The following is a 9984-nucleotide window of genomic DNA, read 5'->3' as shown; positions in this document are numbered from 1 at the left end:
GTGGAGTCCACTTGATATTCTCTCTCTCCTTCTGCCCCTCCTCCCACTTGACCTCTCTTTTTCTCAATTAAAAAAAAAATTAAAAAAAAAGTTTCTTATGTCAACTGGTTTAGTTTACCTCGCTTTTTTTTGGGGGGGGGAAGAGAGGGAGGGAGAGAATCTTAAGCAGGCTCCACACCCAGGGTGGATCCCAACCCAAGGCTCGATCTTACGACCCTGAGTTCATGACCTGGGCAGAAATCAAGAGTGTTAGGTTTAACCGACTGAGCCACCCAGGTGCCCCAAACCTCACTCATTTTTTTTTTTTAAACCTCACTCTTTTTAATGGCTGCATATTATTTCATTGTATGGTCATTTTATATATTCCTCCAACAACAAAATTCTGCTGTTAATATTTTCCTTCTAAAAATAGCATTTTGGCCTGGTTTCCTCTCTAACGTAGAGCCTGAGACAAGGGCTTGCATGCCCGTCATTCATTCGGGAAGTGATCCAGGCAGGGGTCAGGAGTGCGACAAGGGACAGTGACACAGAGAAGGCAGGAAAGTCCACGCAATAGTGCTTCGTATGGTTTGTGCCCACTGTGGACCAGTGGGTTCTCCCTGTCTGAGGGATCTTACCGACAGAGCCTTAGAACGCTGGCGTTCAAGTTTCAACCCTCACCCCCATTAGCCAGGAATCGCTCCTCAGGGCTAACAGCTCGGCCTTTACAGGCTGCGCCTGCGCGCTGTATAGCCCCCGGGGGGGGGGGGCAGACCGGAAATGCGTGTGGGCCGCATGCGTGGTGCTGCTCCTCCTGCCCTGGCTGGTTGCAGCTTGGGTGGGGGGAATGAAAGGTGGTCTGAGAGGAACTCAGGGTTCAGGGGCAGAAAGCCGTGCCTGCTTTCCTCTTTCTTTTCCCATCATGGAGATCAATGGTTTTTATGCAGGGGACGAACTCTTTTCTTTTTGCTCTGGCAATAACAATGATAATAATATAGCTTGTCTTCCACATCAACTTTGTATCGAGTGACCTGCACAGTACATCCCCGTCTTTACATCAGTCATATCAGGTAGGTGTTTTATGTAGGGGAGACCCAGAGAGATTATGACGTCTTATTATCTCATTTGTACCCTGTTCTCTTTGTATTTTCCGTGGTTAGCACAATGCTTGCTGCTTAAAGAATATTCAGTCTGTACTTTAAGGGAATGCTGCTGAAGTAACTTGTGCTCAGTTACACACCCACTATGTGGCAAATCTGGCCTTTAAACGCAGGACTTTTTGCCTCCAAAACCTGTATGTCTTACTAAACCACTGAAGCCTAAAGAATTTTGTAAAACTTCTTGCACATTTTAAAGCAGAATATGTAAAATTGTTCATCCTAAATTTTTTGAAAGCTTATTTTTTAGTAGGAGGAGGAAAATACTGAACATTTTATAAAATGAAATTAGATGGAGATAGGCTATATTTAATACATTTAGGCTGTGTTTGTGTTACGATATGATAAAATGAGTTTTAACTACTTATTGAATAGCATTTACAGACCATGAAAAAAATTACATGAAGTTTTTATTTGTAGATTTTATCCAATATATCTTGCAAATCTTGAAAACTTTACAGTTGTATTTAAAGGAATTAGCATCACTATCCTAAACTCCTCCAGTTGTTTTGAATCCAGAATATTACAACAATGGCCAAGCTTCTTCCATACAGAGATTTGTTTAAAATGGAAGAAATTGGGAAGACTTATGAGTATAAGGTACAGCAATTAATCATTAAAGGGGGAATCTTGGAAACCAGTATTTCCAGTCATTCTTTGGTTTGGCTTCTGTTAGGGTTCCCCTCCACCTAGCAATGCACCATAAAAAGGTTTAGCATGGATGAAGGATACTTGTCTTTTGAGAAGTCATTGTCTTAGATCTCTGGGTCTCTTTAAAACCTCTTGACCAAACTTCCTTGAAATATTTTCTTTTCCTTACTTTCTAGTTTGTTTTTTATTTTTTTAAATATATGACACATGTTAATGATAAAAAATTAAGCCATTCAAAAATACAAGAGTACAAAAAGCACTCCAAATCCCACCACCAGGATAAAACATTGTTATCCTCTTCCCTAACTTCGATGTGACATTGCCTTTTGGTGATTCTTCCCTTCCCTTCTTTGTGTATTGGCTAACTCCTCTTCTTCCTTCCAAAATATAATTTAATTCCTAAAAACCTATGGATTGGATATTATCAGTCTCATTTTACAGATGCAGAAACTGATCTCTCCATGCCAGTGAAGATCTCTGAGCTCTGTGATCTGGATTGTCAGGGTAAGTCTGAAATAAAAGGTTCATACATATCTGTTCTTTAAACTTCTAGAGATGATAACCTGCATGTGTGAGGTCAAGGGTTGGCACATCTGTCTATTAGAATTCTAGGATGGGATTCTCTTGAAGGAAGTTTTCTTTTTTGCTTTTGTGTTTCTGTCTATTGGACAATAAACCAAACAAACCAACAATGAAAACTTTAGTATAGAAAATAAGCACATCCATAGTAAATTGTTTCACTTCAAAAAAGACTTTGGGCCATTGTAGTTTGAGGATAAAACCAAGCTACCTGTCAAGTTTCTTTTACTTCTCTCTCTTGGGTTGTTTCTTATTTATTTCATCTCCATGAAAGTATATTATGGTCTGACAAATAAACTGTGGGTACTCAAAAAAGTGCATTATGTTTCCAGAATATACTGTCTTCTCACAGTCATTTAGAGTATGCATTGAAATACATATAATTAAATAGAAGAATGAAATTATATTTGGAGGCCATTAACTAAAAGTGCCTACCTTTATGCCTTTCACCATAATTCTTAGGCCTTACCACAAAGAACGTGTTTCTTAATCTACCTGGGAGCAGGGCTTTCTGTGTACTTCTTCTGAGGTGAAAAGATTTACCTTCTGGCTGTTGAAAAATATGTGCTAACTGAGGAAATTAAAAGGAAAAACAAAGTGTAGGCTCAGTGTGATTAGCTTATGCTTGGGTTCCAAGTGGCCCATGAATTATGAGATGCAAATATACTAAAAGATTAATACTTTATTAATATTGTGTAATCAGGTGAGGAGACTTGCTCCATAGGACAGCACACCAGTGTTTGTCTTCCAGAAATGGTATCAAGTCACAAATTAAGAGTTATCTGGGGAAAGCAGTATGTTCTTCCCTATGCTTGAATGCATTGAGTTGGACTAGATAGAGCAGGCTTCCATCTGTGAGTGCATGCCAAAAGTACGGGAGCCTTAAAAGTTGAAATGATCCATGTCAGGCACCTACATGTCTATACCTGTTCTCTTTTGCTATGTAACCCACCACTGCAGAACAGCTACCATTTTATTATATCTCACAATTTTGTGGGTCAGGAATTCAGGCACTTCTATTGCGTGTGCTTTGATTGGCATCACTTGGTGACATTCAACTTGTGTCTGGGCTGATTTGGAGAGTTCAAGACAGATTTACTAACGTATCTGGTCTCCTGGCTGACTCAGCTGGGCCCCTCTCCCTGTAGTCTCAGGGCCTCACCGTCTGTTCTCTCCATCAGAGTAGTTAGACTTCTTATATGAGGTGGATGCTGTCAGTCTCTTAAGGACTGGCCCCAGAAATGGACTCGGTATTATTTCCATTGTATTCTATTGGTCAGAGTGGTCGCAGAGCCCACCCAGAATCAAGGGGATGGGATAGAGATCTCCCCTCTTGATGGAAGGCATTCAAAGACTTTGGCACTATCTTTAATTTGCCTTAATTTGTCTTTTCCCCCATTGTCAATATCTAGGAAGAGGGAAGAAGGAAAGTATCAGGAAAAGCAGTTCTAGATAGATTCCTCACCTGGCCTGTTTCAGCCTGGAGGGAGGAATGGAGGACTTCAGCACACACACAGGTAAGCTCAAGATGTATATTTAACTTGGGAGATAAAGTACCCAAGTGTCCTATGTCAGCCTCCTGGTGAATTAACCTCAGCATTGTTAAAATATCTCAACAGTGAGTTGAGATTCCCCAAGGTAAGAAGGCTGTGATCTGTTTCCTTAACTCGGAAGGCCATGTGGCCCCTTTGTATCACCTGGCAAGTAGGAACATGGGCATAAGGCTTCAGGAAGAACTTCCCACCACAAAGCAGTGAGCATCCTGAGCTTCATCTTCCAAAGAGGAATTATTCCAAGGTGTGAGGGAGAGGATCTGTGCAGCAGGATAAACACACCAGTTGCCTACCTCTTCTTAAGAAAGAAAATGGAATTTGGTGATGAATTCTATTATTTTGCTTCAAGATCAGTTTGTATCAAAATATAAGAACAGAAAATGTTAGGCCGAAGGTGTTAGCATGATTGGTACAAAAATGTCACTTCCCTGTTTTCTTATAAAGGATACCTTATAGTGTTGGGGATGAGAATGTGGGCTTTGGGGTTGAATTCCAGCCTCAAAAGTTGTAGCAGTGTGTGATCCTGGGTGTTCCACGATTCTTTTATAAAATGTAATAATAGTATTAAATAATAATAATGGTAATAATAAATACTTCAGAGGACTGATACAAGGATTAAATGAGATGATGCATGGAAAACCCCTAGTACAGTGCCTGATGCTTATTAAGTGATTAGCACATAAAAAATGTTCAATAAATGTCAGCTTTTATTACCATTATTATAGCAATAGTCCCCACCCTGGTGGTGGAGCATGAGGGTGCTGGGGGACTGAAGAAAGGGAGGGATGGAAAACCAAGTAAGACTTCTCATTCCTCTCTCTCTAGTTATAGCCACTGGGGTATAATGTGATCTATAAACTCTTCTGTCTGTTGACATGCCAGCAAATGATATGTCTCCCTGATCTACTTAGATTTTCAAGCTTAATGAAATGGCCCAGATGCTGGTGGCTCAGAGCAGAGAGGGAGCTAGGGGCTGAGGGTTGTCCTGGCCTTTACAAACCATTGCCACTCTAATAAATAAAGCATTCACCCAGAGAGTCTGAAAGCTGGGGAGCCACATTGCGTGCAAATCCAGATCAGTGGCTGAGCTTCTTCTGGGTTGAAGCTAATCATAACTGACATGTTAGAGTAAAACTACTTTATAAAATCAATATTAAATTTACAACCTTTGACATCCTGGGACATCAAAGATAAGGGGGAAATAAGCCATAGAGTAAACAGTCCTCCAGCTATGCCATTTGCTCAAGGAGATGGGGAGACGTGGGAAACCAGGAGCCTGAATCATACACTGTTAGTTTTGTTTTTGTACCAACATCTTGACATCAATAAAAACATTAAAAAAAACCACACAGACATTTACACACAGAGAAGAAAGGGAAACAACAAGGAGAACTCCACCAATCTAACAGAGTCCCAGAATCATTCCAGAGTGAAGTGATTGGATTCCTTCTCTGACAGTGAGGCTTGATTTTCCTGGACAGTGGGATGCTGCAATTATGGGGCAAACATCACTTTGTGAGGCTGGCAAATCCCCTGCTGAAAATGCTAACCTATCTAACCAGGGACCATGCTCTAATAAAAGTCTGCACCTCTCTAGTAGGTCTTCCTACATTCACTGGGATTCAAATATAGCAGAAAGGGATACTTGGAAGCAGAGTAAAGCTATAAAGGTCATCACAAAGTGAGAATGTGTTTCTCTGAGTGCTCTTCAGGGGGTACCATCTCTCAGCTTTTCATGTGTGGGGTGGAATTCTTACCTCTGGAAAGGGAATTTTAATTTGGACTTCTAAAAGCAGAATCATCTTAGTCTTACCAGGAGGAGTCAGTCTGGCACAGAAGACCCTGCAGCATCCAGCATGGGCAAGATAATGAATCACTTCCTACTCCCTTACATTCGAAAGCGTTTTGTCCCAGGAACTGGTCAGAGAATTTTGTCACGTCCATTGTGGATCTGGGTGCCTTGAGTTTATTATATAAATTAGGAAGTACTCTAGGAAAGGTGGAGTGGGGAAGGCAAGGCCAGGCAGCTCTGCTGATCTAAATAGACTCTTCTGTCATACTTCCCCTTTTGGAAGCACAGTTTAAATTTATGCCCTGGCTCACCTGCATTCAATATTGTGAGTCTGAACTCACCAAAATAGGTGTTTAGTTCAGTATTTTCATCTATGAAACCTTTAAGGGACATAGCAGCAATGCCATGCCATTCTTTTCTCCCTCCTCTCCCTATATCCCATCATTAGAACCTCTAACAAGGTTCATTTGAGCCTCTCTGCTTTGTGGCCATTGTGAGATCATAGTGGCATTTTAGTCTGGGCCTTTGGGTTTTGTATTATTATTTTTTAAAGATTTTATTTATTTGACAAGAGAGAGGGATCACAAGTAGGCAGGCAGGCAGAGGGAGAGGGAGAAACAGGCTTCCCGCCGAGCAGGGGACCCGATGTGGGGCTCGATCCCAGGATCCTGGGATCATGACCTGAGCCGAAGGCAGATACTTAACGACTGAGCCACCCAGGCACCCCTGGGTTTTGTATTATTGTATGACCAGAGTCAGGTACACTAAGACCAAACCTATCGGTAATGTTCAGTTGTCATCTGCTTCCTTAATGTAAAACAAAACATAAATAATATTCTTCCTTTAGAATTCTACAGAAACAAATTCACTATGCAAGCAGGTCAGAGACTAGGAGATGTACAGTTGTGGGCAGGTCTTGCTGAAGTGTATGAGTGTGAATGTGTGGGAGCCTGTGGCACAATAGTTGAGAAAAACAAATGCCTACTTGAGGCTGGTGTGTGTAGAAAGTGAAAAATAACCCCATTATATAAAACAATTTTGCTCTTTTGATTAGGGTGTAAATTCCACGAGTTCCTGGAATGGTGTCTGGCACATAGAATGTGGTCTTGTGTGTGTGTGTGTGTGTGTGTGTGTGTGTGTGTGAATAAAATAATTAGAATTTCCTAGATAAATTGTAGGAGGAAACAAATACTTGGTTAGGGCTTATTCTATGCCAGGCACTGTGGTAAACTCTGCTTATGCTTTCTTACAACACCTCTGTATTGGTTTTTTATGGTCCCTGAAACAAATTACCACCAACTTAGTAGCTTAAAACAATACACGTTTTTTAAAAAGACTTATTTATTTACTTGAAAGAGTGAGTGAGAGTGAGAGGGAGAAGCCGATTCCCCACTGAGCAGGGAACCTGAGGGGGGTCTCGATCCCAGGACCTGAAGATTTATGACCTAAGCAGAAGGCAGATGCTTAACTGACTGAGCCACCCAGGCACCCCAACAGTACACATTTTTAATTTTATAGTTTTAAAGCTCAGAAGTCTGACAGAGTTCTCACGGGGCTAAAATCAAGGTATCAGCAGGGCTGTGTTCCTCTCTGGAAGTCTCTTTTGCCTTCAAAGTAACATTCACAGATTCTGGGGCTTAGCGTGTCGACATTTTTGGGTGTCCTTCTTCTGTCTACCACGACCTCTCTGCAGTAGGTATTATTAACCCCATTACAGAGATGAGAAAACTAAGTTTCACAGAAGTGAAGTAACTTGCTCAAGATCATACAGTATGTGACAGAGTTTAGAATCCAACCCAGGTCTATCTGTATCCAAAGCCCAGGCATTTCCTACTTCGCTTTTTTGTCTCAAGGCATAAAAGAACATGTTGTTAGATGGGATTGGGCTTAGGATCTGGTGGGGTGGGAACTGGAACAGAAACTTGAAGGAGAATTCTCACAAGAATTTTAATGTAAAAGAGGATGGTGTTTACCCAAGGCATACATAGAACCTCTGAATTTCTTAGTTTTTTGAATTCAAGTTGATCAGGGCAATATAGGTTGGCATTTGTTATCATGAGCTAAATTTGTTTGTTTTGGTAATAGTAGACTTTCTATCCCTATGGCACCTGAGTCAGAGATACTCAGGACAGGTGAATCTTCCAGGTACCAATTGATTATCACCTATTAGTGTGCTTGAAGAGAATAATATGTGAGAAATAGAAAAATGAAAAAAAGATGGTTATAAATTTAAAAAAATTGTATTGGATATTTGCTCATAACATAAAACCATTGGGGAACATACCTGATTGTGTGAAGAAGGGTGGTTTGGGGAGTTGGGTTTGATGAGGGCCTTTGTCAGAGATTGGGCAGGAGGCTACTCTCATAGTTGATGTTCAACCCTTTTTCCATTTTTATAAGGAAAAAATGATAAAAACCAACCTTCCTGAGTTTCATTCTCTGGTGCTAATAGGACAGAATGGCAGTGGCATACCACAAAAAATAAGGGTAGAATTTACAAGTGAACCAGATGGTTCTCATCTCATCTCATCTCATTGTTATCCTTTGAAGAGTTTCTTTTTGTGGATTACAAAGAGAATCTAATCACTTTAGGAATCCCCAGAGAGTTTCATAATGAACCCTACTTACATTGTGTTGACACTAATAGTAACTATAACCATGATCTTCAGATCTCTATGTGTGAGACAAGGTTATTGAAATTATAGCACAGGTCAGTAATTCATTTAAAAACGTACTTTTAAAAGTGAGCTTTATGCTGACCAAAAGCCCACTTACACCAGTTTCACTTACAAATGTGAGATATTATATTAATAATGAAATCAATATAGTTTAACTCATGAAAAATAAAATTTTACTATCAAGTTTTGGCCAGTTTAGTCTCATATCAAATTAAGAAGCTAAGTAAACCAAACATTTATATGACTGACTCATACTGTGAAAAAAATGTGATCACAGCTTCATATCACAAAACTATTAAGTTCTGTTCAAGTAATTTCCTCTCAGCATTTCCTTTCCTCACTTAAGGTTTCCTTCTTAACCAAAACGCATCAAATTAGGAAGCTTAAATGACTGAAGTATTAACACTCTCAGGACAAAAATGATTGCCTTTCAGAATGGGGAGAAAACCCCTCACTAACCTGCCCTCCCAAGATAAACATTTATAGAGTCACAGGAACAGAGGGGTGGTTGTTGTTGTTGTTGTTGTTACATTCTTTTCTGATAGTTTGATTTTCTATTTGAAGTTTCTTTAAAATTAATCCTTTAAAATTATTTCCAGCAGTGAGTAATTCAGCAAGTTGAGAGAACAAAATGGCCAGACCTTTGTATCCCTGATATTAGATTTAGAGTAAAGGGATTGTATTGAAGTAACTTCTGCGATTTTGAGTCTAATAAATTTTAACTCATATATGGTACAATTAGCATTCCTGTGAATAAGTCTGACATTTCCCTCTATGTAATCTTTGTTTAATTTGGTATGCCTAGTTCATTTTCACTATATCTCTATTTGAATACAAATGAAATTATTAAATTTTACCTGTCTTTTCAAATTTTATATTTATTCATACAGATACATCCTCCCCCCACACCCTCAAACACAGCAGTTTGTTCAGTAAGTGTATATTTAGGTGGCAAATGTGTAATGTTCCCATTCTAGGTATAAAACAATCTTTTTCTTTTTCTTTTTTATTTAAATTCAATTTAGTTAATATATACGGTATTATTAGTTTCAGGGGTAGAATTTAGTGATTCATCAGTTGCAATATAACACCCAGTAAAGCAATCTTTTTCATGGAATTTGGGCCTCAGTCTCAAAATTCTTCTAAATATATTGCCCTAGGCAGCCATTGCCAACTAATTGAAGTAGGCTTTTAAGTCAAAACCTTCATCATCAGTGTTTAGTTCATAAAACAGAACCTGCTTTAGATATTTTTGGCATAAAAGTATATAATACAGGGACTTGGGTGCTTACAGAAATCGCTGGAAGACTGCAGGAGCAAATGCGAGACCTGACCTCCAGCAATGACTTGTAGAACGCTACAGAACCAGGCCTCCAGTTAATGCTGCTCCAATTGGGAATGGAAGGAATCAGGAAGCTGCAAATAAAACTCTCTAGTTCTGGTACACACTGCTGTGGCTGTAACCCAGGGAACAGAGAGCTGGGATCTGGAAGCTGCTACCACCACCCCTGTCTCTCAACACCCAGGAAGCTGCTAATTGGACAGGAACACAGAATATGACTGTTTCTACCACTGATGCAGCTGCCTCTTAATAT

The 9984-nt window shown here is 39.8% G+C and overlaps 1 long non-coding RNA gene across 1 annotated transcript; it reads left to right on the top strand.

Moving 5' to 3' along the window:
- The first annotated feature begins 806 nt into the window (after positions 1-806).
- On the top strand, positions 807-3880 carry LOC141373156 (uncharacterized). The gene is made up of 3 exons (XR_012378858.1): positions 807-1049; positions 2229-2291; positions 3779-3880. It is a non-coding gene; the product is annotated as an uncharacterized lncRNA (long non-coding RNA).
- Positions 3881-9984: the final 6104 nt, after the last annotated feature.

This window comes from Callorhinus ursinus, unplaced genomic scaffold (genome assembly GCF_003265705.2).
Source record: "Callorhinus ursinus isolate GAN/ISIS: 27379988/994484 unplaced genomic scaffold, GSC_fseal_2.0 scaffold8, whole genome shotgun sequence".
Lineage (NCBI taxonomy): Eukaryota > Metazoa > Chordata > Mammalia > Carnivora > Otariidae > Callorhinus > Callorhinus ursinus.
Note: the sequence above shows the minus strand (reverse complement) of the source record. Positions and strands in the feature narration are given on the sequence as shown.